Here is a 22,379-nt window from a genome sequence, read left to right as displayed (position 1 = left end):
GGAAATCTTTTTTTGAATATTTAAATTTAGGCTTTGGAAAGTATATGTAATTTTACTTACTTACTGGATAATAATCTTTGCAGTTAGATTTCACTATATCTGACAATTATTTTTGATACTGAACAAAAAAGATTCTCACATTAAATATTTCCTAGCTATTCTGTTGAGTTGTGAGTGACTGAGGATATTCTGTGATTACTTAAAATGTGGATGTTTCAGATGGCTTATCTTTGAATAAACTGCCTTTATCTATCTGTTACAAAATGTAACTATAGTATTCATGTTTTATTTACTCTGCATTGTCATATAAATTATAATTATAAAAATATGGAAGCAGCAGGAATTGCTTTGTGGCGGTGCAGTGGTTAGAATGCAGTACTGCAGGCTCAACTCTGCCCACAGCCTGGAACTTGATCTTGATCGGCTCAAGTTTGACTGAGCCTTCCATCCTTCCGAGGTCGGTAAAATGAGGACCCAGATTGTTGGAGGCAATATGCTGACATTTGTAAACCATAGTGCTACAAAAGCACTATGAAGCGATATATAAGTCAGATGCTTTCTATGCATCTAAAAAGATTGACGCCATTTGTTTTTCAGAATGTATTTCATAATACTCAACGTATTCAAGATAATTCTCATATTTTTAATTTGTCTTTTAGGTAAAATATGGTCTGGTCTGAGTGTATAAATTCATTTAAGAATCTTTTTAGTCTCTGCTGTTATTGAAGCATATATTTTATAGTCTACATTTAATAATGATATTGGCCTATAATTTTTTATCTGTATTAAGTCTGAGTCTTATTTCGGTACTAAAGTGATTTTTGCTTCCATCCAAGTGTTTGGTATCTCTGACTGCATTTCTTAAGTGAATCACTATGGGTTGCTGAGTACAATATCACATGGCTGAAACTTGTGACTTCCTGCTGTTTAGAAGCCAGCTGTGAGTGTAACATGATGATCAGGTGACTTTGGGACACTGCAAACTTACAAAGGTGTGCCAGTTGCCAAGCACCTGAAGCATAATCATGTGACAGAGGACTTTGCGATGGCTGCAACTTTGAGTACCAGCCATAAGTCTCCTTTTTCACCACGATAGTATTTTTGATCAGTCGCTGATCCAGTGGTTGGTAAGTGAGCACTAGTTGCATATATTGATCTGCATTGTTCCATTTAGCTCTTCAGTAGGTCCTGATAATGAGATTTAACAGATAATCAGAGTTGGAAGGGACCTTGTAGGTCATCTAGTCCAAACCCCCCCCCCGCCCAAGCGGGAGACGTTACACCATTTCTGACAAATGGCAGTCTAATCTCTTGAAAGTCTCAAGTGATGGCGCTCCCACAACTTCCATTGGTTGATTGTTCTCACTGTCAGAAAGTTTCTCCTTATTTCCATGTTAAATCTCTCCTTGTTCAGTTTCCATCCATTATTCCTTGTCTGGCCTAGAGGCACTTTAGAAAATAGCTTGAGTTTCTAGAGGTAGTCAGCACTGTGATAATATTGAACAGATTTTAAATTATTATTTTTTAACCTTTGTTATGCAGAAACAGTAAACTGTAGATTTTAAAAACTTGTTGATCAATTTCAATTGCTTTTTGCAAGATTTTGAAATTTAGGTAGGTGAAAAAGTGTAGTTTCAAACAAAATTGGTGATTCAGAAAAGCAAAACTTAAGGGCAAATTTATTTGTTTCTTATTAGATTTTTATCCCATCTTTTTTTTACAGTATAAGTAACTTAAGGTGGAAAACAATACTCTTTCCATCTCCACTTTTCTCCATAACAACTGCCGTGTGAGACAGGTCAGGCTGAGAGAGAGTCAAAAGTCACCTAGCCAGTTTTCGTGCCTAAGGCAAGACTAAAACTCAACGTCTTCTGATTTCTATGTTAGCATCTTAGTCACTACACCATATTGGATTTATATTTTCCATGTAAAAGATAACAAGGTTAATTTTCAGGATCACTACCTAGAAGCAGGAATGAGTTCCTGTGGAAATTCAGGAGAGCTGTTGCAGAGCAGATCATATAATAATTAAGTTAAATGGCCAATTCTCTGATTCTGTATAAGGTAGCTTTCTGAAAAACTTTGAAATTTTCAAAAGTTACACTGGAGATACTGCTTCTGTGAACTAATAGGAGCTGTACTGTTATATTTATACCATGCTGAATATAAAGAATATGGCCAACAGATTTTTTGACGTACTGAAATAGATCTGAAGTTACATGAAGTCTTATTTCAGTTTATTCAGTCATTTTTGTTTTAAATTTTAAAACAAATGTTTATGATCTAAATAAAAAGTTGTAAGATGTCAGCATCTGATGAAGCAGCAGGATGTCTGTTTAAGTTACAGTTGGTGAGAGAAATTTAGAGTGATCTGTATTCCTGAAGTACTGTGATATTCAGCGTGATCTGAGCTTCATCCGATTCCTGTTAAAAGGTAAAAAGATTCTGATCAAACTCCTGAAAAATATACTACAGAAGCCTTAATTAAATGAATTGAATCAGTATTAATTTCTTTATTGGAAAATTTAATGAAATTGTAAGAGACTTTCAAGGGACTAACTTGAGTCAGGGCTGATATTGAGGGCCTGTCCCCATAAAAAATACCCACATTCGTGGTCTGATGCTGTTCATGATACAGTATTGTAAATCATGTTACGATTGAAGGGAATCTCTGCTCATCTCAGAGAAGGTTTTTTTTCCTCCATAAAGTACTAACAGAACCATCATCAAAGCCTCTGGTCTCCCACCAATCCATCATCGATCTGATAGTGTGTGGTTGGAGGGTATGTCCAATTACTGTTTTAATTCCCAAGAGTGGTCACCCACCAAATACCACTGGGTAATGGCAAATGTTTACTGGCCACTCATGTCATTGGTCAGAAGTCCAATACAAGATAATGACTGAATGAGAGTGAAGTGTATGGGAGGGTGTTAATGAAAACATTGCTAGTCAGGAAACTCATTGTCATGCATCTTATCTGCATGATTCAGCAGGCTATTGGAATGTATTCCTTGAGCAGATGAGAATAAAGTGGAAAAAAATTGCCTTGAATGAGATGGAGACAAGATTGTGTTCCAACAACAGAATATTATGTTTACTATAAAGCATGGTGATGTAAATATGGTTCAGGGGTTTTTGAACCTCAGAACCCACCTTGCAATAATAAAAGGAAAATGGATTTTGGATTATACAACAGATTCTACAGGAGATGGTCAGACCCACATTGAACAAATATAGGCCCTGAAACAGCCAGGCTGAAACACACAAATCTATGATAGAATGGCTAAAGTAGATTAAGTTTCAAATTTTTAAATGGCCAAGCCAAATTCCTGTCCTTAACTCTGCTGAAATACTGTGATATAAACAAGTTATCTAGGACCATCTAGAAATACCAATGAATTGAAGGATGGTATTAGCTAAAGGAGTTACTATTTAATATTATAGCTAAAGCTGTGGCTTATATTTCTCCAACAAAAGTCATTAAATGTTGGCTTGTAATGATATGACACAGTACCTGTTTTGTATGTTCTTTAACCAGATCTATTAAGGGGTTTTAAATGAGGCTGATATATTGTAGACTGTGGTATTGCAAAATCATAAAGAGTTCTGAAAAGTTTCTTTTAACATTATACACAGTTTTTTTGAAAGAAGAATTTCAGCATTTTGATATATTTTAAAAATAGAGAATCAAATATATTGACCAGGAAGCTATTAAATGTATTCATATTGTGAATAATTCAAGGGGGATATCTCACAAGGAATTATGCACATTTAAGCATGCATAGTTCTGAAGGTAATTAAATAAGAAAAAGAACATTTTACTGTGAGTGGATTATAGACATTTTACTGTGAGTGGATTATAGAGTTTAGGGCAATCTATTATATTTGCTATTTTAGCAAAATAATATTTTACCATATCCACTGCAAAGGATGTTTAATGTTTAGCCAAAAATGCTTCACAGGGAATACAGCTCAGTGCAATAATTTATATTTCTCTGTCATACTAGATTATTAGATATTTTAATGTATCCTTTGTATTCAAACTGGTATTCAAATCTTTAGATGCTCTGACATTCCTTTCTTTGCATATTAAGTGAAACGCTCAAAATATAATATTTTTATACTATTTTCCTGTGTTCCAATACTATGACATCCCTTTCCTTGCATATTAAGTGAAAAGTTCAGAATATAATATTTTATACTATTATCCTATGTTCAAATACTTATGAATTAAACCATAAATTTATTCTTATTAGATATTCTTTTAACAGAGGACTATAGAGTATAGGAGTACAGTATGAAAAAAACTAATCCATAACTTTCTGCAATGGCAAACAGCCTCTCCTTCCCCTGACATTCTTGCACATGTATGGCGTGGCTTAAGAAGTTAAAGCTCCAGAAAGACTTTTAAACCTGCTGTCTCTGTTTTGGAAGTGGAATTAGGCTTATCCCAGTTTCTGCTGAAATTAAAGGTAAGATTCCATGGATGTAAAAAGACTTCAAATATTTCTACTGCTTGGAAAATTGTTTAAATGTTGATAGGAAGATTTAAAGTTTGCATTTTGTTTCCCTACAATTATCCTGTCTGTAAGTGATTAAAATCTGTTGGATTCACTTACCCATTTTTGTAAGACATGATTTCTTTGCACTGTTGCAATTTGACTATTTCAATAATAACCCATAGGGTCCATTTCTAAATTAATTTTCATCTCAGTTGGAAAACTGTACTGTACCTATATTATATATGAGCAATTTTAGGGAAGTATGAATATTAAGTTCCCTTAACCCTCTGTGTCATTTGATTCTTTCCTTTGTTATAGTTCTATAACTATAGAATTATAAAATATTATAAATAAAATAGAATAATATCAAGAATTGTACGTAAAATATAATATATGAAGGAATGTCAGAATATACCCAGGTCTTTCAAATGTTCATTGAAATATAAAAATCATGTGTTTGTTTAAATTAATTTTCTAAATCAGGCGTTTTACTGATAAGTGATTCCAGTGGCACCATTTGAGGAAGTTTCTTCCAAAGTACGCAGTTTATTTTCAGCATGTAATTTATCAACATTCAGGGAAAAATACATTTCATTTTGTTTTTTACAGATTTTAACATGAAAAATGCATATGGTGCATAATACGTATTATGAATAAATAGCACTTTTATTTCATTTAAAAATCCAATAACTATAAATGTGATATATCAGAAAGTTTATTATTTTCCTACTGAATTGAGACAAGAATTGGTAGATTACTATTTGTGTAATGCTGTCTTCTGATGTCTTCATTTTCATTTCGCAAAGAAGTTCATTTTGAATGTCATTAAGGAACAGTGAGCAAAATGCTGAGCAGGCGGTTCTGGTAGGAGATAGAATTAGTGAAATGTTTAGAGGCAGAATTTTATTTCCCATTAGGCATTTTTCGAAGCATCCAGAATGGGTTTTAAATGTCTTTGCAGGTAGTCCTCGACTTATAACAGTTCATTTAGTATTTGTTTGGAGTCACAACAGCACTGAAAATAGTGACTTATGACCTTTTTTCACACATGACCATTGCAGTAGCCCCTCCTCATGGTCACATGATCAAAATTCAGATGGTGACTCATATTTATGACAGTTGCTATGAACGAGTCATGTGATCACCTTTTGCGACTTTTTGACAGGCAAAGTCAATGGGAAACCAGATTCATTTAACTGTGTTATCAACTTAACTGCAGTGGGTCACTTAAACTGTGGCAAGAAAGATCATAAAATGGGGCAAAACTCACTTAACAACTGTGTCACTTAGCAACAGAAATTTTGGGTTCAATAGTGGTTGTAAGTTGAGGACTACCTGTACTTTCTGAACATAGGTTGGACTCACAAATATTCTTGTTTTTCTAGGATTAACAATATAACTCAAGTTTCTTAAGTCATATTTTTATTGCTGGATATACCTGCTTTATTAAGTTGTAGATAGGCTCTTCTGATCTCTGCTTTGGTGTTCATACACGTTTTAAGCAAAGCATTTGGTAAAATGGTTCTTTAATTTTTTTAAATACATCTTTATGATATATAGACAGGTGAGAATCTGAAAACAATGTTATATATATATATATGTATATGTATATGCATATGCTGAAAATAATAAATTATTTTCTAATTTACAAATGTATTTACATTAACATTTAATTATAAGTAATATTGATAGACTGCTCCAATCTACATACATGGTACCTAATTCAAAGAAATCAGAGGGGAAAAAATAAATTATTGAAATATAAATGTTCTTGAGGGTAAAAGAACATTTATTTAGTCCAGCAGTGATTAAATTGAATCTGTTATCTGTAAATACAGCCTTCCTGAGGCTCTGTATACAGTGCTTGTTATAATGGCACTCCTAATCCAGGTATCTCAGGTAATTTATAATTCACTAGATATAACATTGTGCCAGATGTTTTTCCTTGTCTAATGTATACTTTGCAGTTGCTATTTTGTAGAACAAAGGATTTTAGTGTAAGGGGAGACACACACACACACACACACACACACACAAATAAAAATATATTTACCAACTAATGCACAAGCATTTTTTTCATGTTGTAAAATGTTGCTTCTGAAATGCTGTTTTGTAAAACGTTAATTCATGGTCTCTTATTTCTGAAACAGTTTTTGACTGGCTACTCATATATTTTTACTGATGTTTTGAATATTTGAAATTGCACTATGTTCTTCTTTAGTTACAGAATACAAATTATGTTGAGATGAATTCATGTGTTTCCTTTGACTCAATTAATTAGGATAACTTCCAAACTAAAAACCAGCTTCTACTTGCAAAATACTGGCTGAGCGTATGTTCTGTTACCATGACTTGAAATTATCTGCAGTTACTGTGTTGTAAAGCAAGAGAAGGGAGATAATACTGACTCATGGGCCATACTTGCTTTTCTTGCTTTTGGTTAAACATACCAAAAGCTGCTTCTGTATTTGGCACTTGAACATCTGTTATAAGTTGATTACACATTATGCAAATTTGAATGAGTGCTTTTGCTCATTATTGATAATTTAGTTTTAAAAAACACAATACAGAACTTAAGGTCCTTTTTTTTTGAGCCTCAAACTATTTTTTTCTGTAATTAATTAAAGTGGGAGTATACAAATGTTCCTTTCCATGTGAAAAAAATTATGTATGTGTATTTTTGCAGTTTATAAAGTACTTCTTTCTTCTTTATAAAACCCACAACAGTAGAAATGTTTTTTGCTATGCTGTTATACAGTATTAGATAATTTTATGTACATTTTAAAATACTCAGGTGAGATTTGAAACTGACAATATTGAATATATCGGTACAGGAAAAAAATCATTTCTGAAATTTTAAAATAGGGCAATCTATTTAGGGAACAATAACTTTGTTTAAGGATCCAGACCTTTAAGTCTGTTATATAACACCATATTTTCTCAGAATATTTCAGCACTGAGAGTATATGTACCAAAGACAAATTCCTTGTATGTCCAATCACACTTGGCCAATAAACGATTCTATTCTATTCAATGTTTCTTAAGATAAAACTTTGCAAACACCTCCTTTAGTGCTAACTCTCCCTCACTTGTTTTTAATATTTAAAATTTATCTTAGTTTTGAGGAAAATTATAAGAAAGTGCTACAGGTAGCAAGATAGTTAAGTGAGTTGTGCCTCATTTTATGACATTTTGCCACAGTTTAACAAATAACTGCAGGTGATAAGTGAATCCTGTAGTTGTTAAGTGAATCCTGTAGTTGTTAAGTGAATCTGACTTCGCCCATTGGCTGCTTTTCGGAAACTGGCTGGGAAGGTTACAAATGGTGATCACATGACCCTGGGACAGTGCAATTGTTATAAATACATGCCAATTGTCAGACATCCAGGTTTAAACCCGTGACCATGGGGATGGTCAGCAGTCGTAAGTGTGAAGACTGTTCATAAGTTACTGTTTTCAATGTCATAACCCTTGAAAAATCATTAAATGGATGATTGTAAGATTAAGATTACCTGTACATACCCATTTTCCAGATTTACTTCTTTTATCTTAATTTTGAGGAAATTATTAAAAATTGATATATCCCCATTTTTCAGGAACCCCCCCCCCCCAAAAAAAAACAACCACGTATTTCATATGAATGGTTGCAGTTCACTGCTTTCTTTGTGAAACAGAAACGAAATAACTGAATTAGTAGAAAATACCTAAATACAAAGGCAAGAAAAATCCCATGAGTTTCTTTTTGGTACATTGGTGACCAGGTCATAACCGCTGTGATAAGCACCCTAAGTATTTTATCAAAGTAGAGGATAGAGCAGTGGTCCCCAACCTTTTTTGTACCAGGGACCGGTTTCAAACAGAAATTTTTTTCAAGGACCGGGGGGGGGGAGAGAAAAGGAGGCTTCGCTCTCTCGCTGCTCCACCATCCAAGGAAGAAACTGCTTCAAAGAAGCGGGGGCTTTTCCTGTCACCGCAGCTATTCCGAAGCGCCCGTTTCACCCCCACTCCCACGCGCGCGCGCTTCAATCCACAGTGTCCCGTTCTGCCTGCCTGCCTGCCTGCCTTAGTTTCTGGTTGTTTGGGAGCAGCTTCGCTGAGAATAATAACTATTCGCCTCTTTTACTCAGCCGAAGCTGTTCCGATTCAACCATTAACGAAGGCAGGCAGGCAGGCAGAACGGAGCACTGCGGGGGCGGGCTGGGGTGGGGAGAAACAGGCGCTTTGGAGGCGCTGCGGCGACAGGAAAAGCCCCCGGCTTCTTTGAAGCAGTTTCTTCCTGGGCTGGTGGAGGAGCGAGAGAGCGACTGAGAGAGCTGACCCAGAGAGAAGGACAGGCTTCGGTTGCTTCCTCCCTCCCCTTCTTTCATTTGTGTCCTTGATCCCCGATCCCAGCAGCATTCACCGAAGGTGAAGAAAGCCGCCATTTTTTTAAAAAAATTCTTTGCGGCCCGGTAGAGAGTGCTCCACGGCCCGGTACGGTCCGCGCCCGGTGGTTGAGGACCCCTGGGATAGAGGACCACAGATAAAGCCACGGCATTATAATGGTTGTATAACTAGTACACAATAAAGGAATCAGCAGTGTAAATAAAATATATCTTTTACAAATATACAATTCAGCAAGTTTCTAGCATATGGAAGGTTGTACTATAACTTATCCTTAAACTTTGCCTTTACATATATAGAATAGTTCTGTTTTCATCTAAAGCATATCAGAAAGAATAACAAGAGAATTTCATATGTTTTTGCCATACATTTGTACAATAAATGCATATTAGACTTAACTGAGCAGATTTCTCATTTCATAGAAACTTAAGATTATAACGGGCCATTTATGCCATCCCTTGTTCAGTGAAGGAATCCACATGAAAGCACTTCAGATTTAGGCATTCTGTTAACTTTTCTCATTGCCTAATCTATAGGTTTGCCTTAACTGTTCCTCATGATTCACTGTTCATATCTGGAGTCAAGTTGCTTCTTTCGAGATAGTGCACTGTTTTCTTGCTTGCTTCCTTAGCTTTCTTTTTGCTTTCTGGCAACAATACGCAACTAGACTTTCTCTAGATGGATGCCTGCATTGTGTATTGACAAGGTACCAAGGTGTACCAATACAGAGATACTCTGTTTTATTTTGTTTTTATCTTTTTTATTTTCAAAGTTATGTTTACTGTAAATTGCTTTGGGATGTTTTATAATCATAAAACATGGAAATGAATTTAAAAAAGCAAATACTATGCAACTGAAAGAAAAAAGATGTAAAACTTACAAAGGGTAAAATGCAGTTTAAATATAAATGAAAAGGCTAAACTGGAGGTCAGAAAGTAACAATGTATATGAATTACGTTGTGGTGAATATATTTGTAAATATGCAAATAGGAATCCATGAACTGGTGATAGTTTGGAAAAACAAGCTTACTCTGTGCTGAAATCAATCCAAGAGAAAAATTGTTCTGCTAGGGGATATGAATGGATGGGTAGGGACAAGAAAAGAAATACAAAGCAGGTAATTAGGCCATTGAAGACACAAGAATGAATGACCATGTGTGGAACTGGTATGTATGTATTTACAGAATACAAAAATGAACCATTATATGAGAAATATGCTAAATGGTTTCGGTATATAAAGAGATTTGAATGAGGACTGAATTGGAAAACAAATATTTAAAGGAAGCATGAAACGGTTCAGTAGAGGAGAAAAAAATGTGGGAAATCTAAAATGAATATAGAAACCTTGTGGGAAAAGTAAGAGCAAGTATATAACACCTAGTGTACAGACATGTGGAAGTACACTATTTGGTTTGCAAAATATCAGTGATATTGGTGGAAGCTAATTTTAGATATGTTTCATTTCCTCTTCCGTCTCATTTAAATTTTTTGTGCTTCTTAACACTATTTTGCATCTTTGTATCTTGTTGCTAATCCTGAAAGGGGGAGTACAGCGATGGGGATATATGTAGAACTGGAATGGAAATATCTTTAATAAATAGGTAATATTATGCATACTTGTTTATTATTTTTTTAAAAGGAAAGAATTTGAATGTTTTGCAGAGTACTCTTGACAGAAAGTGAAAATACCTGCTGCGATAAAATTTAAAAAATTGTCATCTACATGTATTCGAAATTTGTGAAAATATGACAAATAATTGTATCCAATCAGTCTTGTTCCCTTTCTTCATAAAACACATGATTTGGTCCAAAAGGGAAATACCATGCAACAGATGCAACAGATTATATCTCTCTTTCAGCAAGTCTTTTGACTTAAGTCAAATACGCCATCCTCCTTAAATAAAGTTGAAAAGTGTGGACGGGAAAGGACATAATGGGGATACGGTTGCTTGAAATGCTACAAGTAAAAGGTAACAATTTTAATGGATTGATATAAGAATGCGAAAGGATTCCAGATAGCTTTCCGAATATGAATCTTGAAATGAGGAAGGGAGTCTATATTTAGAATATTGGAGATCACTGTCAAATGGAATGATATTGCAAACTTTTTTAAAATAAAAGATGAACATGATAATATGCTTTTTGTAGATTACATTATGAAATTTATGTATTATCAGCATATCACATGTAGGGAACTGGGATTGTTATAGTTGGTCTCAGTTTATCATTTATGATTCAGGAAAGATGTGAACTAAGCATTTCACAGCTGGGTTTTCTAACCATCATGCAGTATCAGATCATCAGTGGTATTTATGACATTTTAATAAGAACAAATGATAAATTATAAATGCAGTTTAAAATTGAATATATACAATAGCTGAATTTATTTAAAAATGCAGTTGCCTTAATTGAATATTGTATTTGGATTAGCAATTAAGCACCATACAGATTCCATTGAAGAAACTTTGTTAACTTTGGTTATTGTCTTGGTTTTCCTCTTTTAATTGAGTTTCCCGTGTAGCTTTTTTAGGTAGGATTGTTGGAACTCCAATGTAAGCAAAATTAAAAATAACTCAACATTACTTCCAACCTCCAGTTCCTTAGAATTATAATGGGCTGCATTATTTTTAAATTGAAATCAAGATAAAGCAGTATCTGATTGCAAGACTCTCTTGTGGAGCAGGGACATGTTTGCCTTATTTTGATTTGCTGGATAACTGAACAAATCTAACACTTAGATAAATAGTATCTAAGTTAGTTACAGCATTTTTCAGACCGTTTCAGTGGTATTGGTGGTATTTGGTCCCAGCACCAGATCACAATGGAAAACTTATCCTTCTGTTATATTTGGGAGTTACGCACTCGCGAACACATACATACAATTCATGGCTATAATGTTAAAGACATTTTGGAATACAGTGGGGCAGAGGGAGGGAGTACCTTTTAATGCAGTAGCTTATGTGTTGCTCTGAATGAAAAGACTCTGAGATTTGTAGTTACCACCCTAATGGTAACTGCACTGAATCCTTACTATTTTAACCTTAGACTAATATTTGCTGGAACCAAAGAGCCCCCTGTCATACTATCACAGATTAAACATCTCAGATTTTATTTCTATGTAGTATTCCTGCTGCTTTTAAAGTGGAGCTCTTTCTTTAAACAGCTTTGATTACTTTGTGTTTAAATTGGTATTTTAAAATACTGACATAGACTGTACCCAGTGTTTCAGGGTAAAATCTTAATTGTTTAATGAATAATGGATCTTCGTTCATAATTTTGCCAATATTGTTAAATTAAAATTTTAAACATTTACTTAATCTAAAATAGTAATGTTTCATAAAAACAAATTTAGTTTTCTATGTAAATTACACAATCTGTTTATTCAATTTTTTTTATCTAATATCATTGCTTTAATTGTGATTCTTATTTGCAAGTAAAATTCCTAATTGTACTCTGGACTGAAAATTAACATCCAAAAATTGTGGCTGTAAAAGAAGTGAAGGAAGTTTGCATTACTTGAACTGGGGCTATATGTAACATTGGTTCTGTGGTTAGAAAAGCTGGATTCAGTGCTTAATATATGATTGTATTTAGATATATATTCAATTATTTTACTGAATTCTGTTTTTGCTAGTATTGTATATGGGCAGCGTCCTGCTTTCCAACCCAGTGATTACTATTCCTTACCATACATTTTCAAACTTCTCTTTGCAGTGAAATCTTCTAGAAATGGAGAATTAGTTTATTAAATTCCGTAGTCTATATTTATGGCTTTGAACAGAATACACAGAGCTTTTTAAAGAGATCCTTTACTTGAGCTCAGTTCTTGACAACAGGTGGTTTTCTTGGCAGCGTTACACAATTGTTTTAGAAATTCCAGTGCCCTGGTCACTCCCACTCCGCTTCAAGCATACTAAGCCAAATTCAGTGCAATGTTTTAACTGAATTTTTTTTCTAGTCATTTATTAGAAGAAGAGCACTATTACAATTCAAAATGCTGCTTTTTATCTGTCTTCCAACTTTTTATAATCCTATTTTTGAATGTTTTAATGCAATCCTATTTTTTGAGCAGAACATGTGAAGTATATCAATTTTTCTAAGTATGTTAGAGGAGAACCTTGTCAGCGATTCAGGTATACATGGGAAGGGTGATGGTGGGGAAATTAATGAGTTGAAGAATATGCAGAGCATTCCCATATTATAAGGAAATGGTAAGTTGATTTGCACTGTTGAAAGAAGAAGAAAAATTATATTTTTATTTGGGATAGAAATGGATTTTAAAGTTCTTCATAAATCTGTATACCCCATCTCCCAGAAGGATTAATTTCATTTGCAATTGATAATTCTTAGATGAACTTTGAGAAATAACTGAAGATTACAGTAAAGCGTGTGTAGTCAACAATGTACAATGAGAATACTTTATTTAACCGGGTGTATCTATTTCTAGGAAGCTGTTAAGATTCTGAAGTATGGCTGAAGATGCAAAATCACCCAGGAAGGATGAATTCTTTATATTTCAGGTATCTTTGTTTTCTCCTTACATCGCTTAATTAGCTAATTATTACCTTAATTATGTAGAAGCTTCTTAATTTATGCCCAGAAGCAATTGTTTTCTCTGTATGAAGCTGCTATATACTCTTCACTGGTAAGGATGACCAACTGAATGACAGAACAAGATCCATAATATATTGGGGTCCAATTGGAAAACATATTTGAAGGGAACAGGGGTGTCCAGCGGGCATCAGAGAAGTCCAAATGGCGCTCTCTTTTTTTTACATGCGTTACTCATGTGATCCATAAGGAATAGTTTTAGTTGCACCATTGTTGCTTCCATCTTGACTTTTTAAACCATATCCTGCATATACACCTGGAAGGAAGCCCAGAGTTATCTTGTAGGGGAGATGGACAGCATAAAAATTAAATAAATAAGGGAGAATTTGGGGCAAGACTTTTCAATGTTTTAAATTATTTTTAAATTTACTAGAAATACTGAGAATGTAGGAGCATACTTAGGGTGTCAGTATATTTCTTCATAGCAGTGAAGCCTCTTTCAGTGCAAGCTAAACTTCATCTTAATATAGTTTCCTATTTAATAACATCACCTCCATTTGGCTTAGATTTTATTTTAACTTTTTCCTCATTATCACTCTGGGAATATTCAGTCACTTTTTTGATGTTAGGTAACATAGTGCAGTAGATTTAGGAATCTCTTTATACTGATGATGTTCCCTGGAAAGTTTTAGCTTAACTCCTCAGCAGTTGAACAGCATGAAGGAGCAGATGAAAGTCTTAATGTAATATGAATTTTGGTGTCCATGTCTGAGTTTTAACAGTAGAGTGTAATCCTTCAACAATACCATCAGGACTAAGCCAAATAAAAAAGAATGGAATTATTGTGTTGTTGTCCCATCCTCTGTCCCCCAAGTCAACACCCACAAGACCAAATGCCATCAGATCTATGAAGGTTATCATGGTTGAAATGTAATAACGACATGTTGAATGTTTTTCAGGACAGTTGCACCATGCAGAGTTCAGCAAGCAACTATGATCTCTGGGTTGTATTGACAAAAAGGAGGAATCCTCTAAGAATAGCAATCATGAACGCGGCCAGGAATAAAACGAGGACACCATTATAAAATTATAAAGTAACTATCTATTCAGTTTGGAATGAGAGTTCTACGGTATAAAAATACCAGTCATTTTTTTCCGTTAAGAGTGATTTTCCATGTAACAATGTTTAAAGGGACAAGTATGGCATTTAAGGAGAAATTTGGTACTCCAAATTCCAATGTCTTTACACTGAAAACAGCCATGCTGAATAGGGATGGTGGAAAATGTAGCCAAACCAGGTTGAGAAAGGAATAACACTAGAGGAAAACGTGGTCTGATGAAATCCCAGGTGCTAAAACAGCAATTTTATTGTTCTACTGCTTTTAGTCCATGCATATTTTTTCTCTCTCCCCCATTGACTCTAAGTTATTTATACAAGTCCTCCCCTGTATCTTTTAGCATGTCCCTTGATAAACTTTTAACTTGAAATTTTGGGTCTTAGAAACAGCAGAGTACTCCATAATTGAATATTTTAAATCAACTAAGAGTAAAGGCTGACTGCAATTGCTGAAATCTTTGGGAGCAAAAAAAGGGAGTATAAAATCCTACTTAAAAAATTAAAAACTGCAGAAAGCTCTCTTAGAAAAATTGATTCAGGCCTCCACGATAGGAGATATCACATTTTGGTATATCATCTTTAACCACATGAAAAGAGACTAGCCCTAAAGTACACGTTCCAATTACAGTTTCATGTTTATTTCTAATCACTTTATGCTTCTGGAAGTTGTAATGTGGGACTAAACAAATATCTAGGCCACGAGTGTCAAACTCACTGCATCGTGTAGCTGTCATGTGACATTTTGTGACATTTTTCCCCTTCGTGGAGCCAGGGTGGGCATGGCCTGTGCATGAAGCATTCAGCCTGTAGGCCACCAGTTTGGCACCCCTGGTCTAGGCACTGCACACAAAACACACAACACACACAAGTCACTTCAACTACAATACTAAATCGAAGTACACATCCATCAGAACAAAATGTACTGAAGATGTAATCACATTAAAGGTTATTCAGTTATATTTTATTTGGACTATTTGTTTTTAAAGGTTGGAGTACAGCTTCAAAACTTCATTCAGCTTTTATTTGAAGAATCCCTCTTGAAACTTGAGAGTCCTAAGCTACTTGATCGAATATATTGCTCCTGTGAAACAGAAGGGAGAAACTATGTCTGCATAAGAACAATGCTTGAATTGAGTATTCGTGAAAACTATGTAAACTTTCAGTCATTAAATGATTCCAAAATTAGTTTATGCTTGCACCTTCATTTTTATTTTCCCTTATTTTATGTGTTAGCATTAAAATAGCGACATCTATATTATAGCGTACGTTTTACAAAATCCCATTATAGAAGTAGCCTTGGAAGAATGTAATTACTGTTTCTCCAGATGAGTTGTTCAGAGCATCCATTGTTTGGGATGATGCTTCTGTTGCTCGTCTGATAGGCTGGGCTTTAATTGAGAGGACACTTCTCCACGGGACTCCTCCCTAGCATCCCCAGTTTTTTGCTCAGCCTTCGTGGATATAGGCAGCTTAATTTCCTTTCCCTTGGCCGGAATAGCAAAGGCTTCAAAAGGAGACAACAAAAAGGTTTGCTTTTAAACTCTAAACAACTCCTTTAAAGCTTTTAGTTTCAAGCCAATGGAGCTCACCGTAGCTTCAGATAATGATCTCTTGTCCCCAGGACAATCGGAGGCGATAACCCCTCAGCTGCATGGCTAACAACTCACATTTCTTAGCCCGTACCATTACGATCTTTTCAAGCCGAGCCGCTACGATTGCTGCCGCCTGCGCCCAATGGGAGAGGCTCCATTTTAAAAGGGTCCGAGGCTTCTTTCTCTCCCTTGGGAACACCGGCTGGGGTGGGGGCATCAGCGCCCATCTGCCCCACCGCACCTTTTTATTCAAGGGGAAACTTTAGTACCGACTCCCCACAAGGCGTGGAAGTGCTGCTGAGCCGATTTAACTCATTATGCGCCTAAAGAGATAACGGCTGGTGCCATTGCAGACTCACTAACCATGTGGTAGTGATCTGCATTTTATTTCTGGAACTGTGAGGCTCTTCTTTCCCCAAGCAGGAGTCTCGAGTCTCCTTCCTGGAACCCGAGGGAAATCGCCCTAATACAATAATGTGTGTGTGTAGATAGATAGATAGATAGATAGATAGATAGATAGATAGATAGATAGATAGATAGAGATTTAGATTAGATTAGATATAGATATAGATATATAGATATTCAGATATAATTATTGTATTTTGGACCCTTATTCATTAAGGAGGAAACTATTGGCTTATGCCCTCACAGAATTAAACAGCAGCACCACAGCGAGCACCAAGGCCCGTGTCCGCCTGTGCAGGAAGCTGTCGCAGGCCTACATCTTATTTCAACAATTCCTCCTTTCTAGGCCTATGAGGTGTTCCAAATTTGGCTAATTCGGAAATAATATTAATAACAAAATGATAATAATAATAGGAACAAGAATAAGAATTCAATATTCTTACATAAGATTATACAAAACTGAGGAGCATTGTTTTAGGGTTCCCTGGCCGTTGCTGGTTCAGGCCCCTGGGCATACCAACCGCCCAACATTTCAGCCTCATTAACACAGACATGATATTCTTCCGATTAAAATCGAATTCCGATTTTTGGGGAATCACCCCCCTTTCCCCCCTTCTCCTTCCCCTCCCCTCGGAGGCCCGAGTCAGGAGTTGCTACCGCCGGCGCGGCTCTGCATGGCTCCAGTCCCGCGTTGTCTCAGGAAGGGAAAGGCAAAAAGGAAGAGCGCTTTGCAACGGCAGCAGCGGCTCCTGGTTTTGCCTTTCCCTTCCTGGGCAACGCGGGACTGAGCTGCGAGCCGCACCGGCGGTAGCAACTCCTGACAGCCCCAGCCGGATACCTGAGCGGAGGCGGAGGGCGGGCAGTGCGGCGGAGGCCGCTGCAGCGGCAGGAAAAAGGAGCTGGGCAGCGATTTCTTGGCGCGCGGTGGGGGGGTCTCTTTTGGCCGGCCCCGATTTTTTTTTTCAGAGGGGAATATCATGCCTGTTAAGTAAAATTTAATAAGGTCACAATGACAAGTGTGCCATGTCAAGAGCCATGTCAAATTCTCAAAACAAATTGAAGCATTCTAAGGGTACCTCCAAGACGCTAACAAGTGCCATAAGGTACCAGAAAAGCACATGAAGTTCACGTGGGAGGATGAAGAAAATTCTCAAACCTCATCTCCAGGTCTACTTCGGCTCCAATCTCCCTCTGCAACCACCCCTGGATCTGTCAGTGTAATCCAGACGCAGCACAGCTGCACAAGATCAGGTCAGTACAAGTGACAAGAAGTGACTCTGTGGCCACATTGCTCCAACAGCAGCCAGATTCTGTCAAGATGATGACTTAGCGGAAAAGATCCCCGCAAAGATGAGACTGAATGGAATTAGCAATAAGCCAATGTATCTCTACGGGGGTGCAGCATACTGCTCTGGCCAACAACAGAGTGCTCCTTCCGATTGGAATTCCCTACAACTCCGGTCACTAAGCAGGACAGAGCATCCTTACCCTCAGGTATCTCTCCACAGGAGATTCTGTAGTTTCAGATACACTCCCGCAAGGTATATAGAAGAAGCAAGGGCTATTGATCGGGTGGAGCCAGAGGACTCAGAGTTCTCCTGCTCAAATTCTCAAATTCTAGTTAGATTCGCATCAGCTCACAATAAGGGGTGATGGTTGATGCTAAATCTTGATGACTAAAACAACACCGGCATCATTTTGTTTATAAGAATTCCACGGCATTATCTGTTGAGAGTCCACTTCCCCTCACAAGGATCTCTCCATGAGGGTCCAGGGGACATTTATGCCGACCTCTTTCTGAGGTTGACTATCGGGCTTCCTTTTTAAGTTGGCAGCCTTCACAGAATATAGCAGCACAGTAATAGCGAGCGCCAAGGCCTGTGTCTGCCTGGGCAGAAAGCTGTTGAGGGCCAGTGACTGCAGGATCACCCAATTGCAATACAGGTCCTGAAAGGTGTTCTCTGTTAGGCTTCACAATTTGATTCCATATTCAGTCATCTAATTATGAGTTTGGTAACAGCACAACAATTTATGTTAGTAGCTGTGCACAGATAAAACAAAAATATTATCAATAATAACAATATTAATGATATCAATATTATTATGAATAATAACATATATAACAAATTGAATTTACCAAAAAACGGGGGTGGGGGGGTGGGAGCAAATATCAAGAGGATTCTCTGCCTCTGTTTACATCAGGCCTCGACCAGTCAATGGTCCATTAATATTGCATACACATATAGATATAGGTATCTTACCTTGTGGGCAGAATCTTCAAGGGCAACCAAAAATACCCCAGAGGACAATAAACCAACTCAAAGTAGGTCAAAACGTCCTAGAGAGTCCTCTAAGGCAACAAAGGACGCCAAGAGATGCCAAAATGCATTAGATAAGCATATATTTTTTTAAAAAAAAATGCATGAGGGAGGTTAAACAGAAGTCTCAGTCCTCTTCCCCAGCCAGGCTGGTCTCAGTTCCAGAGTGCTGCCTTCAGCAGCACATATACTAAAATTGGAATGATACAGAGAAGATTAGCATGGCCCCTGCGCAAGGATGACATGCAAATTTGTGAAGTGTTCCATATTTCACTTTGCCTCCATCCCTGGATCTCTCACCATCCAGGAGAGCCTCAGAGGGACCGATTCAACCCAGGCCTTCAGCAGCGCTACTTGCCTGACAGACAGTTGTGGGGCCACGCCAGAATTCCTCCTCCCAGAGGATATCCCTGACAAATTGAAGGCCTGGAGGGACATGGTGACTTGAAGAGGCATTGCCGCCGGGGTACAGTAGAAGTTGATGACTAGGCAGCCTCCACAATCTGACCTCGATTCTCACTCGATTTAGTTACTATGCAGAATGGACCTTCATTACCAGAAGGTACCTCCTTCAGGGGAGTATTATATAATCCAGTTACACATTCACATGATGCACAGGATGAGGGAGAACTAGAGACCAGATGGAACAGGTTGAGGAAGGGTCTAATCACAACAGTGACCAAAATCTGTCAGAGGCGAATCCCCTAAAAAGGGGGGGCATGTCAGACATTGAAGGCATTAAGCCAGACCACCAACCTTCAGGTCTGTTTCGACCTCAGACTTTTTTCAAGTCTCCGTTGTTTCAAAAAAAAAACAAAAAAAAAAACTACTGCCTGCCCTGATATTCCATTTCCCTTGGCCCAGCAATCGTTACTGAAAGGGGGGTCAGACGATTTAATCTCCCAACCAATAATGTAAGAGGAAGTCATAACTGTCTCACAGAGATTCTTGGACCTCGTCCAGAAACAAGGGGCTTCTTCAGTGGTGTATACCCCTCTTACAGGATATGATAGAAAATTTTAAATTTGGTTTTCTGATTCTGCTACATTTCTCATCACCATGATAGTAGATAAAACAATAGTGGCAATTATTATCCTCCTCTGCAATTCCAACAGAAGCAGAAGAGGCTCTCAAGTTAAAGGATATACAGGGTCAAGTTGTCTCCATGTAGGGCATGTCGATCTGATGTGGGCATAAGAACGGAGTCGGCCGCATCCCGCCCCTTTTTTTTACTAGATCATCTCTCAGGTAGCTCCGCCATCTGAGGGAGATTATCTCAAATTCCAATATCAGGGCACACAAGGATGCTGCAAAACTCTATTAAATTATCTGCTTGAGCCAGGGCATCTCAGGTTACTCCTCGCCTACTGCTATGGCTCAGACATTGGCATGCAGATATCACACAACTAATGGAAGCTTCTTCTTTCCCAATATAGGGAGATAATTTGGTTGGTGGTGCCCCTGACCTATCTCTGATAGAGACTAGAAGCAGAAAATAAGTTCCTCTCTTCATAGGCCCCAAAATAGTCCTTCCCAGCTTTTTGGAGGGTTCCTTCATTTCCTCTACTAGGGACTTCTTCTCTCCAGACTCCAGGGACCATCTGGACGCATGAATCACCAACAGTTGGATAGTTTCCGATCTGGAGATAGATACTGAAGGGGAGGGCAGACCCAAAGAATCCCTTGAGGAACATGATCTAGAGGTCTCTGAGGCACAACATAGGCCTCACAACATAGGCGCCCGCCTGCCAACATAGGGACTGTGCCCCTATTGGTGGAAGGCTCAAGCCTTTCACGGACAGACGGGATGCCCCTACCTCTGTTTCCTGGGTTAGAGATATCAGAAGATTAGGCCTGGCTATAGAATTTCCATCCTCTGCCCGGAACCTTTGCATTACTTGCCCTCTCTCCAGGGATCCTGTTAAAGGGAGCATGATGGAGACAGCTATTGTTCATTTATTGGAGATCCAGGCAACCGACCTGTGGCACCGGATCAGCAGGGGCAATTTTAGTTTTAAAATGACTTAATCGATCCCTAGTTCATAGGAGGCTTAAGATGAGTATAGTGAACACCGTACTTCTGAGCTTCAGAAGGGGCGACTTTCTACCCTCCATTGACTTAATGGAGGCCCATCCCCACATTCCAATTAGATCCTCACATAGCAAAACTCTTAGTTTTTGTTATAATACTCAACGTGTTGAATACATTGCACTGTCCTTTGGGTTGTCATCTGCCCAAGGTTCTTACGAAGGTTCTGATGGCTCTGGCTGTCCATCTCAGGGGAACACCTGTTAGACGGCAGTGTTATTTAAATGACATTTCATTATTATCTTGTTCATATAAACAGGCAAAGGGAAGGCCTTAGCATCACCAGGAGAGACTTGCAGTCCATTTCTCATCACCCATGCATATGCAAGTTTCTTGCGCGGGGCTACAATCATATGGCCTCCTGTAGTGCATTGATATCACTCGTGGGACTTCAACAAGGTCCTTACCGCACTCAAGAAAACTCCCTTTGAGCCCATGTAGACCATGAGTCTCCATTCCTAACGTACAAGGTGGTTCTCTTGGTTGCCATTACATCGGCCAGTTACATCTTGGATCTATCGTGTTTCTTACAAAATAAGGCTGGGCCTTATTTTTTTTTGACCCCCGAAAAAACGGCTAGGCCATCTTTTCAGGGGTGACTTAATTCCCCCCCCTTGCATCCTCGGGTGGGCGGGTAGCGACAACTTGGATGTTGACCTCGGCGTTGGTGGGGCACTTCGTATCGGGAGACCTTCTCCCTTCTTCACACAGACAGAGTTGCTTTCCCCTCTCCCTGGTGATGCCCTACTACAACAAAGACTCCCCTGCCCGAGATGGCAGGCAGGGATGGTGGCTGGGTGCTTCTCCCGGGGTGGGCCAATCCTGCACTGCGGCCCCGGGAGATTCGCCTCCTCACCTGGGGTTGGGCTGCCCTCTCGGGCAGGGGAGGCTTTGTCGTACCGGTAGTAGTGTGTCATTTTTAAAAGAATTGGCTTTGCCTTTGAAGGCGCAGGGAAGGCGGCGACAGGAGTGCCTGAAGCCGAGTGTCTCCGCCGGGCTCCGGTTGCAGGGAGGAGCCCTGGCTGGCTGCGCGTGGCTGCGCCAAACGCCGCGGCGTTGCTCTAAACACCGCGGCAGCAAGGGAGAAGGGAAAGCAACAGTGGAGGAAGGTCTCCTGATATGAAGTGCCCCACCAACGCCAAAGTCAACACAGGCAGCACCATATCTGGGTATGCAACAAAAGTACTTCCTAACGGCAAGCCCCCCCCCTGCCATTCCCCATTTCGCATGTTTAATATAGGCCTTAATTTGGGGGGGAGGGGCTTAATTTGATTTTATGCCGATAAAACATGCTGGGCCTTCCTATTGGTGGAGGCCGTATTGTTGGAGAAACACGGTAGTAGCCTTGTCAGTTAGACAGGAGCTCTGTATTTTTCACACAGAGTGGTCCTTAGTCCAGATCCATCTTTCACCCATAGATA

General features: G+C 38.2%; 1 long non-coding RNA gene and 1 other non-coding gene across 2 annotated transcripts; both read left to right on the top strand.

Annotated features, from left to right (window-relative positions):
* Positions 1-1,385: 1,385 nt before the first annotated feature.
* Positions 1,386-13,359, top strand: LOC148130386 (uncharacterized). Its single transcript, XR_015749732.1, has 3 exons — positions 1,386-4,473; positions 10,746-10,856; positions 13,334-13,359. It is a non-coding gene; the product is annotated as an uncharacterized LOC148130386 (long non-coding RNA).
* Positions 13,360-19,035: 5,676 nt separating this feature from the next.
* On the top strand, positions 19,036-19,142 carry LOC113416957 (U6 spliceosomal RNA). Its single transcript, XR_003371554.2, has one exon. It is a non-coding gene; the product is annotated as a U6 spliceosomal RNA (small nuclear RNA).
* The last annotated feature ends 3,237 nt before the right edge of the window (positions 19,143-22,379 follow it).

Source organism: Notechis scutatus, chromosome 5 (genome assembly GCF_049901735.1).
Source record: "Notechis scutatus isolate UNSWTSFEM ecotype Mainland chromosome 5, rNotScu1.2, whole genome shotgun sequence".
NCBI lineage: Eukaryota > Metazoa > Chordata > Lepidosauria > Squamata > Elapidae > Notechis > Notechis scutatus.
Note: the sequence above shows the minus strand (reverse complement) of the source record. Positions and strands in the feature narration are given on the sequence as shown.